We start from the raw sequence: 21,693 nt of genomic DNA on the forward strand, positions 1-21,693 counted from the left end.
GCTTGTCTTCACTCTGAGACGCCTGGACACTTCCCTTGTTTAGAGCCCTTCCTGGCACAATGCGGAAACGATCGAATTGCGCTATTGACCGTCTAGTCGTGGTTGAACTACAGACAACACGAGCCGTGTACCTCCTATCTTGTGGAATGACTAGAACTGATTGGCTGTCGGACCCCCTCCGTGTAATAGGCGCTGCTCATGCATGGTTGTTTACATATTTGGGCGGGTTTAGTGACATCTCTGAATAGTCAAAGGGACTGTGCCTGTGATATAGTTTCCACAGTCAACGTCAATCTTCCCGAGTTCTGGGAACTGGGGTGATGCAAACCTTTTTTTGATGTGTATAGCTCCTGTCATTTTCCACGAGTTGGGGCCGGCACTAAAATGGTAGGGGTTCAGGACGCATCTCAAACGCTTTCGGTATGCCGTTGAGTCAACGCCACAACGAGTCGCTTCCGTCGCACTACACTGAAGGCTCAAGTGGTACATATGCACACACAACAGGTACAATAAGGTAACATGCATTCTGACTTTATGCACAGTTGTATAAGCTTTACATGTGTGCCAATAATAAAATACATACCAACAAAATTAAGTTAAAACTTACATATACACATAGTGCTAGGAGGACTATCCATATCAGAGGTCGAATTCATAATGAGGCGCTGTAAACAGTTACTAAAGAGCACTGAAGTACATACCTGTACACAGAGCTCTTTAGATGTGTGATGCGTTGATGAAATATATCAACTTTATTTTACAATTTGCATGTTCTATCATTTTATTTATTACTGTATATACAGTCTTGAACATGACGGACGTTCAGCAAGCGCCTTTAATTGTTGATGGAGGATAAAAACAGCCAACCAGTTGAACAAATTTAATTACAATGACCAGGTTTTGATATTGACTAAGAGTTTCTCCGTGAGAATACGATATAGTTACATAGCTTCGCACTGCATGGAGAAATAATAAAATTATTATTTAAGACTTTTAAATAACTTACGGATATGAACAAATAAGGAAGGTATAAATAAAAACAGTGTTCAATCTTTTACAGTTATGCATACGTGGTGGTGGCATCAGTTAGTGTTACACATTTTACTGTTACACAGTAAATCTTATCCAAAAGACCTAAACTAAAGAATTTATTAAAACAGTGTTAAATTATAAGCACAATTGAAGGAATCTGAACACGCAAAAACGGTGTCATAAGCTATTGTACCAGCAACATGTCAAAAGGACCAGATAATTTGTTTTATAATATCACTTCTCATAGATTTTACATAAAAATACATTATTATTTACACAGATCTGTGTTAAAATTAATGATCTTTCAGATTCACCGTTTGTAAATATGGGAGGTACATTATATGGCTCTGGGCACTATGGGACTTAACATCTGTGGTCAGCAGTCCCCTAGAACTTAGAACTACTTAAACCTAACTAACCTAAGAACATCACACACATCCATGCCCGAGGCAGGATTCGAACCTGCGACCGTAGCGGTCACGCGGTTCCAGACTGAAGCGCCCAGAACCGCACTGCCACACCGGCCGGCTGGTACATTATATTTACCTACAGGAACTATATATTAATGTGTGAGCTAGAAGGAATGTAATCACAAATAGATAGTTACTATCAGATTAGCGCTTTAGTTCAAAGCAGCTCACAGTAGCCGAATCCCAATGGTTTTTAATATACATCAGAAAGAAGAGCTTCCGTGCCTAACTGGTCATTGTCGTTTTTGTTTACCGTTATACATAGTAGTAAGTTTCCACAGTTGTTTGCTATGTTATTAATTTCTTAAGGTTTCATGGGTGGCGTCTACAAGATGAGGTCGTGTGGTTTGGCCCGGAAGCCGACAGCGCGCCTGTCAACCTACTCAGCACTGAAGGGTGACGAAGACTGATCTCTGTCTACTGACGGGCAGTGGGACAGACAGAAGGCGACAGCTGCCACCATCAATCAGCCCGTGGGGGCGTACAGGATACCAAAATACTCTGGCGCTCACCGTGATCAAATAGGGACTACCTTTAATGTTTTTTCTTGGTTTGGTCCTTTAAGAAATTGGGAACTGGCAGGTGTGGAAGTTTTTTTACTTTTTTTTCAAGAGGCAGAACCTTGACCAACTAATGCGGAATCGTGATGAGTGACTTTTGCTACACTCTGATCCAGCGCAGAAGGCTCATAGACTAACAGTTCAGCTATTCAAATGGTTCAAATGGCTCTGACCACTATGGGACTTAACATCTGTCATCAGTCCTCTGGAACGTAGAACTACTCAAACCTAACTAACCTAATGACATCACACACACCCATGCCCGAGGCAGGATTTGAACCTGCGACCGTAGAGATCGCGCGGTTCCAGACTGAAGCGCATGGAACCGCTCGGTCACTCCGGCCGGCAGTTCAGATCTTCTATCTACTTATATTTAGTATCAAAAAGTCTTGATCACAAATTATTTATTCCGGTGACTGTTTCGACAACAACTGTCTTCATCTTCAGACCAATGAGTAAGAACCTCCTTCTGGTGGTAAATCAGTAGTAACCAGGTTCTTGCTCTTTGGTCTGAAGATGAAGACAGTTGTTGTCGAAACAGTCACCGGAATAAATAATTTGTGATCAAGACTGTTTTTGATAATAAACATTTGCAACAACATTGATCACTGTTCACTCCCATGATGTATTCAAGTGTAATTATTCTATCTACGCTTTACATATCAGTTCTCGAGCCTATGCGGCAGAAATGAATACTGAAGACCTCTAAAACGTTTGATGTTTGCATTCCCTGCTGCTAGGTTCATGGTCTTATATACTTTGTAATGAATAATGTCGCAATCCATTGAAAGAATGATTGGAGCTACTTATCTCTAGTAAGTGTTTTCGAAAATATTCAGCCAGTTGAACAAGACTGTATGAGCTACATCAATGAAGGTAGAAACTTGGAGTGAATTTTAATTTAGGCATAGAAAGCTTTTATTTGCAAAAGAGCTGGAATGTTGTTAGCAGATATCAAGGTTGTGTGGAGGAAAGAACCAAGTCCACAGAGAATTCTCAACGACAATCTATATTCACCAGGCATCGAAAAAACCAACAGTGGCAATAGCACACACACACAATGATATTTAGGTTCAAAAATTCAGAAAATTCCAGCAAAGGTGCAAGGTTCAACTCTTTCAGTTGCAATCAAGACTTTAATAAATATGGCAAAGGCAATGTTAATTAGAGCACTGGAGGGAGATATGGTCTAAATAACAATTGATTTATTCATTCTTAACATCATATGACAAAAGACAGCTAAGGAAATGCCATACAAACATTTTTTATTTGATAAACGCTTTCAATAATATGGGTCTATGGTCAACAGATTGATCAGCTGGGGATCAATACACCAGAACTAATCGCTTTGTCTGACTTCATAAATGTGAATCCGTGGTATGGCCCAAAAACTACGCTACTATCAAGCATCTGTGCTGTACTGTTCCATAAAGAAAAACATGTTCCAAAGAACAGGGCGCGGAGAAGCATATATTGGAGTCCTACGCCGTAGCAGCGAATACTTTACCCTTCTGCATGTGAGGGCGGGACAGCAGGACGCAGTCGCCGACTGAAGTCATGGACAGTGACAATCTATTATTAAAAGCGCGCGCCCGGAAGTATGCAAATACGCGGCCTCGTGTTTTTTTTTGTTTTTTGTTTGTTTTTTTTGCATTTTGTTCATTGTTGATCGTCGTGTTCGAACGTTGCGGACGTCGCAAGACATCCTGTTCAAGTTCGGTAGTTGATCCTTCCACTCAGTTTTTTATTACATGGGCCAACCGGCTCTCTGGCCGAACACGCTGAGCTACCGTGCCGGCAGCGTTCGGCTGATTTTGAATGCAGCCTCTGAAACCCCGGTGGACCTCATTATGCAGATGGACCCGTTTGCTGATCTGCCAAACCAATTTGACTCTGTGACACGACTATGCATGATGGAATATGTCACATGTTTAGACAGCCGACTCAAAACAAATAAGTACACCCACGCATCGCTCGTTTGTGTGATGCAAGAAGCAGTACCTCTGACAGTTCAGATGGTGACTGGCTCAGGCTGTAAGTGGCACACTAGCAAAGGACACAAGTCTTACCGTTCTTTGCTAGTGAAGTGCCAGTACAACAGTGACTCTTCTCTTTCTCTCAGTTTTCCTCGCCAGCTCGGTAGGATAGCACATTTACATGCTTAGATTATACCCATTTTAACCGAAGTCAGTCACGATCTGGAGCTCGGCATTTGATGCTGCGAGACTGCCCCCTGCTTTGCATACACAGATTTGACCGACCAGCGACTTTAAAAATTAATTGGGAAAAAAGGAAAATGATTCAGCTTTGTGGCCTCTTTCCCACACGTTTACGCCGTGTCTTTGCTAAAAGCATCTCATGGATGGAACCACAGCCTTCCATAAAAAGATCATTATCTCTCCTGTTGCGTCATTTCAAACTTTCCAAAGAAAGGCCACAAACTCGCTAAAAGCCTCGTGCCTTCACAAATATGTTTTGTAGCAGAGTCTGGACGCCTGGGCGCCACTGTGCTGTCCCACGGAAATTCGCAAAAACTCACAGCCGCCTATTGGCTTCCTACCTAACAAGAGCCCATCCTCTGCCTTATTGCCGGTCATAAATGCTCTGCTCATAGTTGCAGTGGCTCCTCGGCGCTAGTCAACCTACCTGGATGCGGCCACCGACCGACCGGCGGCACCCAATGTGTCTGCACAATGAGACCGAGGGACATGGCAGGCCACAAACTTTTTTTCAGCCAGGTTCCACAGAAAAAACGCTCTCCTCGTCCCTCAGCCACCCTACGCTTTTACTGCAGTCAATTAATTCGGCACCCTCCTCCTTTGAAAACAGGTAAAGCTTACCGCTATTCCTTAACTAGAGCACACAAGCGGGAGCGTTAACTACTGCCAACCATTTCATCATATGAATAAAGTCAGATTGTATCCAGTATAGCAACCAAGTAATAAAGCTTATCTTCCCTAAGAACATTGAGCAGCATGATGCCGTATCAGAAGTGAGAGTGCCGTACAATCTCTCAAAGCAACAAGCATAATGTTTAAGAGTATATATCTTAATTTTGATTCGAACTTAAGCTTTTGTGTGACAAAACCTGGTTGCAAAATAGCTTTTTTTTAAAAAAAACAGAAGTTTTAAGAAAAGACTTTACAGATATCCTACTTGTGCAATGCAAATACTTTAGACAATATTATTTCACAGAGAACTAACAAGCGTGGCGGCTACAAAAAAGTTTGTAATCTTTTGAATAGTTTAAAACACCAAAAAACATTATTTACAAGCTACAGTTTTAAATCACAAAATATTTCTTATGGTAGAATACAGGCATCAATTACAGTACTGCTCAAACTTAGCAACCTTCTGCAGTCGTAGTCCCAATAGTTGTACTGGCCAGATTGCAACACGTGAGGCGCAGCCCAGCCAGTTTAGAAAACAAGTTCCTTCCATAACACACTAAACATGGTATTAGAACATGGTGCGTTTTACGCCAAGCGTGATGCCAGCTAACCTTTCGCATGCAAGAAGTTAAATCAGATACTGGTATACAGCCCTGCAAACAGTCAAAAAGGCTAAAGTTGTTAAAGCAAGTTGCAGTACTGTAAAGTGCATTAAGACATTTTCATTTCCACTTTAACCATCTAATGATTTAAGGAAGCGGCTTATTAAAATACTCTAGCGGGGCACAAAGCAGTAAAACAACAGTTCATTATAGGGTTAAGCTAACATTACACCTTTAAAATTGCAACTAAAACAGATTGTATAGTTTGAGCTGCTTGTGCACACAGTTGTGCAGAGGTGAGCAGTGCGTAATCAAGTTACCAGCAATTTGACTGACTTACAATTAAGACTACACACGCTGCTATTCAATACTACATATTTCAAAGAATGTAACAGACTTTACACAGTCGCACTTACATAACTTGCAGGCATTGGGCTTCAGATAAACAGACACTACTCCAGCAAAATTCGCTGGACACAAGCTCTATACAATTTGAACAATTTGCACAGCTTTCGTAAGTGAGGGTCAGTAAACTACGCAATAGATAAAAGTAGTACTTGTAAGCAAAACGGTACATACAGCGCGAAGAACTCCCACACACAAAACGTGACAGCACACTTGAGGTACCACAGCTCAATGCGAAAGTCGTGAAGAGCCACCCAACAGTTAATCGTACAGGAATGCTCCTGGATGAGCAAGCAGCTCACCCACCTGCATTAACATAGCTGAAGGTGGCAGCAGCAGACAGGAGTCTTGGCAAGGTGATGGATGCAGACGGCTGTATTCTGGCCTCTGCAGGGCTATACTGTCCCCCAGAGGTACCAAATCCCCAGTTCCCCTACTAGTCTCACGGCACATCGTCCACTCACGAACGTTGCTTCTGTACTCGGCCAAAACAATCTTCGAGTCGCACGGCCCACCACCGACTTCAACACGACCAGTACTGCAAAGACGACTGACAGGGTCGTCACTGCCCTCGCTCGGTAACCAGCGGAACTTCGGCCGCACCATCTCTCATTCGAATCGTTCGGCACGCCTAAATAGGCTATCGCGACCAATAGCAACGCGGCAAAGCACGGGCACAATAAAGAGCCGACATACTACCTCCTCCAGAGATAAATTACGGTTCAAAAGCCATGTGATTTTTTAAAGGTAAATCTCTTACATGCAAACACATACAACTTTGGAATTCCTTGTACAATTCAGAATCCCTATTCAATTCGCCGTCAACCGGACGCACGACAAATATCCAGACAGTAAGCACAGTAATGTCATACCTTTGCAAGTATGTCTTGAACATTCTTTGATGATACTGTACGGTGACGCAGTTTAACTGAAGTTGTTGGAAGAGGAGTCACGCACATGGAGACTATCAGAAACCATCATAAAAAGAAGAACAAAACATTCAGTGTGATAAGGTGACCGTGAACGTTGCCCTCGGTACCCCTCACGACCCATTCTATCCAGACAAGCAGACCTAGTTCGTCTGTAGGAAAGTCGTAGCTGTTACATATTCAATCAAACATTTCTTTAGAACCTTATCTAACATCTGACGAGTGCTAATGAAGAAATGGGGCATTGCCACTGTTTGAAACTTGGTCTCTGATCCATGTATATACAATATCCTAAATTAGCAGGTTGTCTTATGAGCAAGTAGAGTAAATAATGCAAGCAATTTTTTTTTCAATTTGTAACTGCTAATAATTACATAAAAACTACTTCCAGAACGGGACAAGGCTTCTGAACGGTTCCCATCTTACTGAATACCATTACAAAGTCATGCTTGCAATAAATGTTGATACGTATAATTCCTATGTTGATACGCAGCGTGGAAACCCGCTGAAAGGATTCGTGGTTCCTCCACGAAACCATATGCGTCAGAGTTACATACTTTCGTGGTGAATTACAAAAGACCTAACCTTATGGACGTCGTCAGTACAGAAACAGTATTACTGATCATGATGTCATCACAGCGACTATGGTTACTAAAATTAACAAATCAATCACTAAGACAAGAAGAGTATTTCTGCTAGAAAGAGCCGATAAACAATTGTTTTCATGCCACTTAGACAATGAACTGACATCACTTACTTCCAGTATGATGCCCGTAGAGAAACTGTGTGTAGTGTTTAAACGAATTATAAACCGTGATCTGGAGAAGAATATACCGCGTACGTGACTTAAGGTCGGGAAAGACCCACCGTGGTTTAACAACGAAATTCGATAAATGTTGAAACCAGAGCTGTTGCACTCTCGGTTCAAAAGACAACGCTCAACTGACGAAGGGCAAAAGTTAGTCTATAAAACGATCTATGCGTAAAGCATACAACAACTGCCACCGCCGTACATCAACAAAAGATCTCTCAGAGAACCCGAGATATCACCAAGCGTATCTTAGGCTTCTATCCAGCCACTCGTGGCCGCAGAAGATAGCAAACGGTTATTTCGCGTTTGAAAATCGTGCACGTAGAAGAATCGTACAAACATATCTGTTCGGGTCGCACAGACTCCAGTACTGAGGACATATTAACAGACATCCCCGGCGTAGATATACAACTAAAAAATGTTGAAAACAAACAAGTCTCTGGTTCGGATTGAATCCCAGTTCCATTTTACAAAGAGTACTGCAGGAGAATCATAGAAACATGTTATCGTTTGACCATCATACAGTCTGCAGTATGGAGGACACAGTAATTGGTATCCATGGAGCAGAGAAACAAGTGAAGGAATAGGAAATAAACAAGTCGTCATGTCCGCATGGAATCCCAGTTCGATTTTACTAGTGGTACTCAACAACATTCGTATCTTACTTAGCTTGCATTTATCGCTAATATCTCGCCCAGCGCAAAGTCCAAAGTGACTGGAAAAAAGCGAAGGTGGCCCCTGTATATAATAAAAGAGCAACAGACCCGCAAGATTACACACCAACAGCCTTAACATCAGTTTGCTGCAGAATTATTGAACATATTCTGATTTCGAGTAAAACCAAGGCAATAGCATTTGACACGATGCGCCACTGCAGATTGTTAATGGAAGTACGAGCATACGGAATAGCTTCCCAAATATGTGAGTGGCTCGAAGACTTCTTAAGCAACAGAACCCAGAGCGTTGTCATCGGCGGCGAGAGTTCATCACAGAGGAGGGTGTCCTCTGGAGTGCCCCCTGGAAATTTGATAGGAACGCTATTATTTTCTTTATAGATAAATGAAATGCGTACAGGGTGAGCAGTAATCTGCGGTTTTGTCGAAGAGAGACTGTAGGATACGAGATTACTTAGACAAAATTTCTAGTTGGTGTGATAAATGGCTGCTGGCTCTAAATGTATAAAAATGTAAGTTAATGCAGATGATTATGAAAAAAAACTGTAATGTTCGAACACAGCGTCAGTTGTCTGCTACTTGATACAGCCACGTCGATTAAATATCTAGGCTTTATTTAGCAAAGCGATATGACATGGGACAAGCATGCAAGGATTGTCGTAGGGAAGGAAAATGGTCGACTTTGTTCTTTGGAAGGATTTTGGGAAAGTATGGTTCATTTGTAAAGGAGACCATATATAAGACATTAGCGCTATCCATTCTTGAGTAGTGCTCGAGTGCTTGCGATCCGCGCCGGTTCGAATTACTCGAAGACTGCTAGATTTGTTACCGGTAGGTTCGAACAACGGGCAAGTATTACAGACATGCTTCGGGAACTCATATTGGAATCCCTGGAGGGAAGGCGACACACTTGTTGAAGTACACTGTTGAGAAACCACTTAAAACTTCCAGGTTATTAGGCCATGGTCGATGTATAAAACTTTCTCCTAACGTTTCCTCTCCGATTGCGGGAGACATCTTCAGAGGTTAGCCATTTTACCTAAAACGGCTGACCTCTGAAGATGTCTCCGGCAGTCGGAGAGGAAACGTTAGGAGAAAGTTTTACACATCAACCACGGCCTAATAGCCCAAAAGTTTCAAGCGATATCAGTACCAACTGTGAAAGCTTACATTGTATGAACTATCGAGAATAGAGAACCGGCGTTTGCAGCTGACTGCAGAACGATTCTACTGCCACCAACATACATTTCGTGTAACTACCACGATATAAGAGTAGAGAAACTGGAATTAGTATATTCATATAGACAATCGATTTTTACACCCTCTGTCTGCGAGTGGACGAGTGGAACAGGAAAGGAAACGGCTGGTAATGGTACAGGATGCCCTCAGCCACGCGTCGTGCGGTGGCTTGCGGAGTACGTAAGTAGATGTAGTTCTAGAAAAGCGGAAAAATTAAAGAATTAAATATGTTCCAAAAATTACAAGCAAATCATTGTTTATGTGATATAAAGTACAAATTAAACACCCCTGTGCGAGTGGGTGCATTTTAAACGCAAAATGACGTTTACAATTAAATGTTTTTTTCGCAGTTAGTTTGCAAATATTCGCTCACTGTATTTGTGATCCCTTAGTTTATGACTCAACACACGTTACATATGATGATCTAGCTTAATATGCATCTGTAACAATCAAAGCAGCAGAGTAAGTACTTTGTCGTGTAGCTCGAGCTAAATACTCGTAATACTAGGTACATAAAGAACGCAGTGGGAAAATACAGTAAATAAACAGTTTTCTTTTGTTTTCGACCCCATACTCCCGCAGTTGCGGTGGTTACAAGTAAAACGAAGGTTATACTGTCTTTCGCGACTCTATAAGGTTTTAATTTAGACCATTTTTATATCTTTATTTTAACTGTTCTGAGAAATTACAAGAGTGGTCTCCAGCTTCATCTAGTAATTTCACTGCGAACCCCATTGGCACCAAATTTCACCATAATTCTGCCCAACGCCGCCGTGGATGTGTTGCACGATGGGAAAGCTGTCACACGGCTTCTTACTCACAGTTCACCCCTTCCTTTCACGGCTCTGCGATGGGGATCAGAACCGCGGCTCCCAGCGTCAAATCGCGCGATTCTCTTATGAACGGCCGAGGAAAACATTTCAGACCCACCCCCGATCAGAATCGACACAAAGGCCTCGGCTAGTGGGATAGAGATGGTCAATAAATCCTCCCTTTTGCCTAGGACATTTAATCTCACACATTTCGTCGTCTAAAACGAAAGTCTGCTGTGTGATGAGCAACAGGAAGACATTCTTGATAATCTTTGATGCTGTGGACGTCACCGTGAGACTTCAATCCTTCAATAAGGATATAGTATTCTAGTAACCCCTTTGAACGTGATCGCACACTTTTGTAGTGCATTGCACCTGCAGTTCTTACTCTTTTGTACATTGTGAACCACCACAGATCGTTCAGAAGCATTCGACAAAATTTGGACGTGATCAGAAGCACCACAGGGTTCTTTTGCTTTTCAGTGCTCCTGTTTCACATCCTCCTGTGTCGTGATTGCCGAGGGGTGCGACGTTGACACATGAAACGGTGAAGGGTCCCTGAAGACCCCGCAGTAATGCAGTAATCTCCGTGAAATGAACGCCAACTTATTGAGAATTTTAAAAACGTGCAGTCACGGAAAAGACTTCCTTAGTAGTGCTAGGCTCCTGTAGCTAATCAACCAAGTGTGCCACTTGCCTTCCTGGAAGAGTCTAGTATTTCTTTGAAGATTTTCTGTGGAAAGGCCCGTCTTTAAAATTCCCAATAAGTGTGTGTGTGTCCGTGAGGGTTCGGGGATGCTATTAAAGTTATTGCCAAATTGGGGGTCTTAGACGGAACGTTAGCCGTTTCATTCACGTATATTTCAATGTTTGACCCCTCCGTAACCACACTACAGGAGGGCGTGACACAGCAGCACTGAGAAAGGCCCGCATCTCGTGGTCGTGCGGTAGCGTTCTCGCTTCCTATGCCCGGGTTCCCGGGTTCGATTCACGGCGGGGTCAGGGATTTTCTCTGCCTCGTGATGGCTGGGTGTTGTGTGCTGTCCTTAGGTTAGTTAGGTTTAAGTAGTTCTAAGTTCTAGGGGACTGATGACCATAGCTGTTAAGTCCCATAGTGCTCAGAGCCATTTTTTGAGCACTGAGAAAGAATAACAACCCAGGTGCTGTTTTGGATCACGTTCATATTTCGTCGCATGGTGTTGAACAGTTCCTAGTGGTTCCACCCTGTAAACCAGAGCAAAAATTGTGGTCTCACTGTTCTGTAAATGGATGAGGTAAGATTGGAAGGGGTTGTTAGCCCACGATGTCCGTAGAGAAGGGTAAAAGAGTCAGGGAGAAACCAGCGATATCAAAGATTGTCAAGAACGTTTGCATGTTGCTAATCGCTCTGCAAACTGTCGTTTTCGACCGCGAAATGTGTGCAGAAATCGATGTCCCAAGGAAGGGGGTGATTTTATCGACGCCCTTTATGCCATCACCTGAGACCTTTTCGTGTTGATCCTGAAAGGTTTTTCTCGGCCACTCGAAGAAAAAGCTGGGAGTCGCGGTTCTAATATGCATCGCAGAGCCATTAAACGAAGGGGTGAACTGTGAGTACGGCGGTATGGCGACATTTTCATCATGTGACACGTGCATGGCGGCGTTGGGCAGAATTTTGGTGGAATTTGGTGCCAGTGGGACGTCATTAGGCCACTTAACATGTAACATGTCCGCCCCCCCCCCGCAGCTGAGTGTTCTGCGCGACAGAATGTCAACCCTAAGGTTTCTCCGCTCAGGGACTGGGTGTTGTGTTGTCCTGATCATCATTCCATTCCCATCGACACGCAAGTCGCCGAAGTGGCGTCAAAGCGAAAGACTTGCACCCGGCAACTGTCTACCGGACGGAAGGCCCTAGTCACAAGACATTTACATTTATTTACATGTAACATGAATGTCTGAGCTCTGGCCTCTTTTTTTGCATGTGTCGACACCTTGGTGTTTTGAAGCGTCGTCCAGCCTGAGTGTGAAGCTCATGGGGCTACGCTTTTGCACCAGTACAGAGGAAGACTGCAGCCACTTTTGAACCGAACTTCAACGGGAGACAATTATGAGGTTTCGAAATGGTGAGCCTGTAATTCTGTTACACCGTGTAGAAAAATAGTGTGTGGTTACTCATGATATCAGGTAAGTGAAAGTGTGTTTCATACAATTTAAATTCAAGTTTGTTTTATACACAGTAATGAAAAACCATTAACTCTGACCCCCTTAGTTATAAGTATATAAAATTGTGACGGCTAGCTTTACAATATTACGAAAACCTCCCCTCTCTGTACGGGTTGACTCGTTTGGTATGTCACACTACATCTTCCAAAAGAGCCTTCCCAACCCATTTCCTTCGAGAACGGAAATATGAAAAGTTCTGTCTGGTAGTTTCACGTGGCAAGATATGCAGCAGAGAACTTGGATGCCGCGTATAACAAAACAGAACCCCGCGTGTGGTCTAAAGGCGCTAGAAGTTTCCTTCGATACAAGACCCAGCACTCAGAGAGAAAAAGGACCCCTCTTGCAACCGAATCCTCTTCTCTAGAAAGCCGCCTCCTTCAGACCGCACGTCCTTTTAGTTGTCAACTCGGAGGGAAGAATATCGAGGCTATGTCTCCAAAAGGGTCTCACTTATCAGATAGTGGATCATATTGTTACCGCTAGGAGGTAGATTAAAATTTAGCGTGCCCTCTACGACGATGTCATTAGGGGTAGAACTTACATTGATTTGGAGGCGTATAGGGAGGTGCAGGCATTAGAAGTGAGAACGATGACCACGGACGTAATTCTTCCATGGAGTCGGCTTACAGCGCAGATAGACATTTCACTTCACCGCGGACTACTAACATCGTAGACATCCTTTCACATATGTGTCCTTGCTAACAAGAGACAATGACGGTATTTTATTGACCTTTAGTACTGGTGTCGAAATTACACATCTTACCAGTTACAAGCCCGCATCTCGTGGTTGTGCGGTAGCGTTCTCGCTTCCCACGCCCGGGTTCCCGGGTTCGATTCCCGGCGGGGTCCGAGATTTTCTCTGCCTCGTGATGGCTGGGTGTTGTGTGCTGTCCTTAGGTTAGTTAGGTTTGAGTAGTTCTAAGTTCTAGGGGACTGATGACCATAGCTGTTAACTCCCACAGTGCTCAGAGCCACCAGTTACAACTTCGGGTGCCTATCTGCATATTGACTATACCGATAAGCTACAGTCAGAGCCATCATAAAACGAGGTGCACTGTTTTTAAATTGCATATTGTAATTTTATAGATACTGGTCGTACCCTAGTCATAAAGAAGTAAGTACCACAGACTTCTAGTAATAGCTGTGTCGTAGGTATATCTACCGCGGTAGATACAGAGGTTGGGTAAAATAGTGTAAAACCGCTAGAAATGCGTGTATGAATATAAATGCCCGGCGGAAGTTCGAGTCCTCCCTCGGGCCCTCGGGCATGGGTGTGTGTGTTTGTCCTTAGGATAGTTTAGGTTAAGTAGTGTGTAAGCTTAGGGACTGATGACCTTAGCAGTTAAGTCCCATAAGATTTCACACACATTTGAATCTTTTTTTTTTTTTTTTTTTTTTACATAAATGCAGATACTAGTCACGCCTGCAGTTTGCATTCTTGCATTTGACCACGAACGGGACCTATTCAGTCTCCTCAATAAGCTGCAAGTGCCAGTTGTGGTAAGAGAAGTGTTCTGTGTACTTGTGAGTGCATTATGTTGGAGGTATGTGAATTCGAACGTGTGCAAATTGTTGGCACAAGTATGGTGGGTGCTTGCCTAGCCAAGGGAACCAAAGTGTCAAGAAGCATCTTATCGAAGATTTACACCGCATACGGGAAAGCGGGAAAACGTAATCCGCTAAGTCACATCGCGGACGAAGGTATGTGTTGAGTGATTGTGACAGACGGCCATGAAAGACGATTGTAATGAAAAAAAGGGGACGACAGCAGCAAGTAGTAGTAGTATGGTATTCTCCCTTAAGTCAGGTCTTGTCATGGGTTAAGCCTCTTCCACAGAAAATGTCACTGCAGATCAATGTCGCACTAGCGAACCATGTCAGAACGAAAAAAACACGAAGTGTACTCCATAGGCAGTGAATTGCAGGGTGAGCTAGAACTGCAAAGCGACTCATCAGTGATGCAAATTCTGGTAATAGGAAAACATGGTGCCGGAGCTGTAACGTCTGGACTATGTGGCTATCGAACTGATTCCCTTTTGTGGCCGAGTCAAGAGAGGAAAATGGCGGAGGTTCGATGATGATTTGGGGCAGCCTCATCGTGATATTCCATGGGCTCCCTGGTTAGCTTGCAAGCTCGCATCACTTCCAAGGATTATGTCACTATTTTGGCTGATCAGGTCCATCCCACGGTACAGTCTTTGTTCCTCAGTCGTGATGCTGTGTTTCAAGACAACAGGGTACTTGTTCAGACTGGCCGATTCGTCCAGGACTAGCTTTGTGATCACAACGATGAAATGGATGGATTTTCGCATCCCTCTGGTCTCCACCACCACCAGATCTGAATATTATTGAGCCTTTGTTGTCTAATTTGGAGAGAAGGTTGCGTTATCGATATCCACGCCCATCATCCTTACTTGAAGTTGCCACTATTTTGCAGGAAGAATGATATAAGATTCCATTATATTAAACATTGTAAGATGACTGCAAGCTGTTCTGAATGCCATCGGGTTTCCTACACTGTATTAACACTGGTAATGTGTTGTGTTTTGGTGTTTCCATATTTTCTTTGAGCAATCAAATTCACCCCATCACCCTCTTTAAGTAGTACCCGGCGACTACTTCCTCTTTCCTCAGGTGGAGAAACCATTGCTAGTTACTTAGTTACGTGTTCCATTGACCAATAGCACGGAAAAACCGTTATGATGTGAAACGAGTCAAACGCACAAGAAATTCGCACAGGAAACGAGGTTTCTTTTTTTATATTATAGTGTTATACCTAAATATTTCTATTACCTATCCCATTCCCTTAAATGGCACAAAATGCATATATTATATCCCCAGATTTACTCACATTCAAGAATTCATCTATGGTATAGAAGGAGTTGTCAAGGAGGTATGATTTCAATTTGATTTTGAAACTATTACTGCTGTCTGTCAGACATTTTATTTCATCCGATAATTTATAAAAAGTTTCATAGCAACATATTTTACCCCTTTCTGTGCCAAAGATAGGTTAAGTGAAGGATAGTGTAGGTCTTTATTTTTTCTGGAATTGTAATCATGAATGTCGCTGTTGGTTTTAAACTGGTCCAGGTTGTTGAGAAAATATTTCATTACTGAGTAAATGTACTGTGAAGCAGTAACCTTTTAAACAGATGCCTACAAGATGTGCGACTATGAACCCCACTTTCTTTTGAGCAGTGAATACCTTTTGCCGAAGCGTTGAGTTGCCCCAGAATATTATTCAGAGAGTTGAAGTATGCAAAGTATGTTAGCTTACTAATTTCTACATCCTCAATATTGGCAATTATTTTGATTCCAAAAGTTGCTGAACCTAGTCGCTTTAGGAGGTCCAAAAATGAATTTTCCAATTAATATTCTCATCTATATGTACACCCAAAAACTTAGTATTTTCTACCCTGCCTACTGACTTCTTTCGATGTGTTATGTTTACTGAAGGAATTATACTTTTTGCAGCAGAAAATTGGATGTACTGTTTTTTCCAAAGTTCAGAGCAAGCCCATTCGCAGAAAACCAATTAATAACTTTTCCAACGACCTTATTTGTATCATTTTCTATCGGACTTTCTTTTACCGGATTAATAATTATGCTTCTATCATCAGCAAACAGTGTCAGTTCAGCATCTTGTCTCACATAACAAGGAAGGTCATTCACATATATCAAGAACATGGGGGCCCATGATCAAACTTTGTGGAACACCTCCATGGCAGGTATTTCGAGAATGGTGACAAGGTGATTTTCGAAGTAGAACGTATCCTCAACAGTCAAAGTACATACTTCTACAGCCAAGACACTTGCCAAGTCCTTCATCGTGTGGAATAATGTGAATATGTAGAGGAGCATTAACAGTATCAACAAATTTCATGGTCGCAGCATTAATTTTTCAATGTGATAATTCAACCTGTATGACACTATCCCTCATGTTAAGTGCTAGGTAACTTCCTCAACTTTCAAGTGATTAACATCGCTCCTCCTGAAACGGTTAACGCGAGCGAGTTGGCGCAGTGGTTAGCACACTGGACTCGCATTCGGGACGACAACGGTTCGGATCCGCGTCCGGCCATCCAGGTTTAATTCTTCCGTTATTTCCCTAAATCGCTTCGGGCAAATGCCCGGATGTTTCCTTTGAAGGAGCACCGCCGTTTTCCATCCTATTGACTGATTTTTCGTGTCTGGATAATGGTGCGACGTAGCATTCACACAGGGGATTCATCTGTCCTTACCGATTGGTTTTATGCAACCCGCAATCCCTGAAAGAACCACGCGCGAGATTTTCATATTTTCAGGCTCGCTGTGCGCAAACTGTTAACGCTACGGAAAAAATGAGCAGAACTTTTTTGTAGGAAATTTGAAGTAGTTACACTTTTCACTGGGATACATATTCGCTAGAGATCGCGGTTCTAGAGTTATTTAAGAAAAACGTGCTTGAAGGTAACTTTTAAATGCTTTCCTTGAATAATTTGGAAAGTACGGCTCTTAGCGAAAACGTACTCTGGTGCAAAATTTAACTACATTAAATTTCCTGCAAAAAGGTTCTGCTCATAATTTCTGTAGAACCAACAGTTTGTGCATAGCGAGCGAAAGAATATGAAAATATTGTTTGTAGTATTTCAAGGCTTTTCGGGTTACATAAAACCCAATGGTAAAGCGTACATATGGCCTAGTCACGGTAATATGACAACAACCTATGTTCGATGTCAACGTGGAACAACCAGTCACAGACGGCAGGTAGCCGCTTTTACAGTGGAAGTTATAAAAAAGAGTGTTGGAGGATGTGGAAAATGGTGCACTACATTTCGTAACGCGGAAACGGAAGGATTTATCTGACTTCCAAAGGGGCATCAAGATTAGCTTTCGGGCCATGGGTGGCAGCTTAACGAATCGACAAAGGTAGTGAACTATTCGTGTGCCGCTGTAGCTAAAGTACACCGTGCATGGCAAAATGGCACTATCCAAAATTATCGCCAAGGCAACTGTGGTGCACCACTGGCCACATGTGACAAGTGTGAACGATGGCTGCGGAGATGTGTTCGGCCGAATAGACGTACAATAGACGTGAGCAACTGACGGCCCAAATGAACAAAGAGCAAACCAACAGTGTCTCCTCAACAACTGTTCAATAAACATTGCTGCGAATGGGTCTCTGCAGCAGGCTGCTGGTTCAGACGCCCATGAAGACTAGTGTTCATCAGCGACGACTGCTATAATTTCCACGCCAATAGCAGAACTAGACGTCCACTGGGGGACGACAGGTGGCTTTTAGATGAATCACGTTTTATGCTCCTTTGGATAGACGCCCATTGGCGAGTACGGCCCTGAAACAGTTGTCGGAAGAATCCACGCTGAAGAGGGAACTTTATGGATACGGCAATGCTTTCGTGGCATTCTAGAAGGCACTGTGGATCAACAAAAGTATACGTATATCCTTGGGGATCACGTCCAGCCGTAGATGAAATTAATTTTGTCGTTGCCACTGAGGCATCTACCAGGAGGACAGTAAAACGTGTCGCACACCTTCCAGTGCACGTGCGTAGCTCAAAGAGCACTACGACGAGCTCATAGTACTTCTCTGGGCATCAAACTCCCCGGATTGAAACCTAGTCGAGAATCTCTGCGGTCACTGCTATCTGGATGTTCGTGCCATGGATCCTCGACCGATAGGTGGTCGCATTAATATGACTGGACCGTCTATTTTTATATGATTGTTTAATTATGAAGATTTTGGCCAAATTTGCCATCTGCTGTCAGGTTATTTCGCGAGATATCTACACACCTTTCAAAAATCCTTTTGTTTACATATAAGCCATCAAAAACAGATACAAGTACATAAAGCAATGAAGTCTTTTAAATAACTATTATGGCGGTAAAGAGGTTGCTCAATGTTCCGTTAGATGTAATACGTTTTTAAATCTGGGGTGGGAGGGGGGGCGGGTTTTCAGCAAATATCTGTCGTACATGGTAACGAATGTAAATTAAATTGTGCTGGCTTTGTAAGTAGGCTTTTTAGGTTTTTATGTTGGTAACGCCACGAAATGAAAATCACCTACTGTGATGTGTGCAGTGTGTGTGTGGCTGGTTGGCATTGTTGGAACATTTGCTATTGTAGTGTTGGGCAGTTGGATGGGAACAGCGCGTAGCGTTCCGCAGTTGGAGGTGAGCCGCCAGCAGTGGTGGATGTAGAGAGAGAGAGATGCCAGAGTTTTGAGAAGTTACTATAAGCGGACGATCTGGACGTGTGTCCGCCAGGAAAAAGAAATTTGTAAAGATGGATGTCATATATATATGATTTTTGAACACTATTAACGTAAATACATTGTTTGTTCTCTATAGAAATATTTCATTTGCTAACTATACCTATCAGCAGTTAGTGCCTTCAGTAGTTAGAATCTTTTATTCAGCTGGCAGTATTCGCGCTCGTTGTATTGCAGTAATTTGAGTAACGAAGATTTTTGTGGGGTAAGTGATTCAAGAAAGGTATAGATTATTGTTAGTTAGGGCCTTTCTTTTCAAAGTCAGATTGCGTTGCGCAAAAATATTGTGTTTCAGTTTAGTGATGATCAGAATAAGTAAAGAGAAAATTCAGTACGTTGCGTTTTGCTCAGTTGTTTGAAAATCAAATAATGTAAGAGTTTTTCCAGCGCTGTCATTCATAATTTTTTAAAGGGGACGTTTCAGGTTCTAAAAGAAATTTGAAGGAAGCAGCGTTCTTATTTCGTGACACAGGTCTGTGATATATCATAGTAAGGCACTTCTTTGTTGCTCATTTATACCAAATCTCCATAGCAGTTATTGTGAGACATTTTATTTAGGATTGGTGTTTTTACTGTTAATTGAACTAGTACCAACAAGCAGTACTCATTTTCAAATGAAATGACGTGGTCAGTAGCGAAACAGCTGATCATATTAGGAGAAAATCTGCGCTCGCCGATATTTACTTGGTGTCAAATGAAAAATTCGTCAAAAAATCACCGACCGGCTCGTCTTGTGACACAGCAGCTCTGGCAGAAAAACCATCGTGTTTTCCGATCAAGAATGGATTCGACAGGCACTTCTGACTTTCACATTCGAAGAAGAGACTGGAGGAAAACTTTTAGTAGCCTAACGTCCTGCGGAAGTGTAGCAAAAACCGGTAAAGAGTTTTGCAGAGTTCTCGGAAAAGTTTCTCTGCCAGTTACGAATAAAAAAAGGTAAAAAATATAATAAAAGTTAGCAAACGTGCAGCAACAAAACGAGTGTCAGTGTGCCTAGGGTTCTCAAGAGACGTATGGAGAGCATAATACGAGTCGCACTAATTTGGTGCAAGTACTGAATCTCGAAAGGTCTCGTTTCTTCAGCTATTACTGCTGCTTCTGTTTTTACTTTCTTTTTATACAAACTATTGATCTCATTACTGATGAATGATTTAGAATTAATGCTCCTTTTGTCTCACCAAATATTAAACACCATCTCACTATTTAAACAGCGACTTCTTTCCAAATTTTCATTTACTAAACATGTTTCATTATAACACTTCATTGTATGCCCGCACACCTAGCGGAGCTGATCTCAAAAGTTTGTGTATATATTGTCCCGGCTAGTTACGAACCATTCCCTGCCGTTTGGGTCGGGCATAAAACGTCTCTGAATCACGTTGTGAGTCTAGTCTTGTGAACTAGCACTTGAAATTTGATCGTTTTTTCCAGAGACACTAATTCATACACTTTCAACCACGACGGATCCAAAGACAGTTTTGTTTTTTATTACTCTGGAGTAAGATATCAATTGAGTTCCAGTCTATTTTTACTAATTTGTTTCCTTGAGATAATTTATGTAGTTACTTTAGCAGCCTGTATGTATCGTTGAATCCTATTAAATATGTTTGTAAAAAGTTGATCAGCGTCCTTCAACAACCCTTGAATGTTCACAGATATTATTGTCTATGTACTAGCTGATTATGGAATTTAGTAAACACTGGGAACGTCTCGTATATTTCTGTTTTATTGACACAATTAAGTTCTTAAATTAATGAGAGATGGCACTGGGGGATCAATGAAAGGACAGTTGTTCCTAGTGTGTATTGTTTCGGTATGATAACAGTCAGTCAGTACTACATTCCTTCGTGTACCTATCAGCAAAGATATACTTTCCCATGAAATTGTCCTTTGCAATTAATGTCCGATAAATTATAAATATGTCTCTGGGCGTTACAATGTCTACGCTTCTCAATTCTCACGACACGATATTACTTATGGGTTCCAATTCTTTCAATGTCTGTTCAGCACAAGTTTAGTCTTTTAACGGACACAATTTTTCACTTCTCGTTTTTTAGCGGAATCGTCTTGACAACGAACGGCAAAGATACTAGTGTGATAAGGCCCAAACTATTTTCGGTCCCAATACTGTTTAATAATTCGCATACAGCGAATAAAGTCCTAATTCAACATAAAAGTTGGCGTGTTGTCAATCTCTTCACAATCGTAAGTATACGATCGTAGCGTTTCGTTTAACACTTACAATCACCATTCACTTGAATATCAATGTTTGTACATCCAATCACTTCTAATTGACTCCGTCTCTGAATTTATCCAAAAATAATCTGTTCTTCACCACTCCAATGTCTAATCCAGTTCTAAGAATGCAATTTAATTAGGCTTCTAATCCCAAAATTCCGACTGCCACGGAAGAACTGCGAACACTCTCGCCGCCGCTGGAAACAAAAACTGAGGAGACCTAACAACGCTGCGCATTGGTTTATGTATTACGTTCAAACCAAAACGCAGCTCTGTTAAGTCTTCCTTGGATTTCCTTTGTACTACGTTGCGTTATTCTATTTCGAATATCTACTCTTTGTAAAAATTTTAGCTAACTATTACTTCGAAATGCTACTACCGTTTTTTGGCTCTTAGGTCATTTCGTATTAAAGAATTTAATCTAATACTCGTTTTTGTATAACCACTCTTTAGAGAGCGGTTACAATTGTAAAGCAGACCAATTGTTATTACAGATTTTTATGTAGTCCAGAATTGTGCAATGTATCGTTGCAGAGTATTTGTGTGAAAATGCGAT

The sequence above is a fragment of the Schistocerca serialis genome, chromosome 2 (genome assembly GCF_023864345.2).
Source record: "Schistocerca serialis cubense isolate TAMUIC-IGC-003099 chromosome 2, iqSchSeri2.2, whole genome shotgun sequence".
In the NCBI taxonomy this organism is placed as follows: domain Eukaryota; kingdom Metazoa; phylum Arthropoda; class Insecta; order Orthoptera; family Acrididae; genus Schistocerca; species Schistocerca serialis.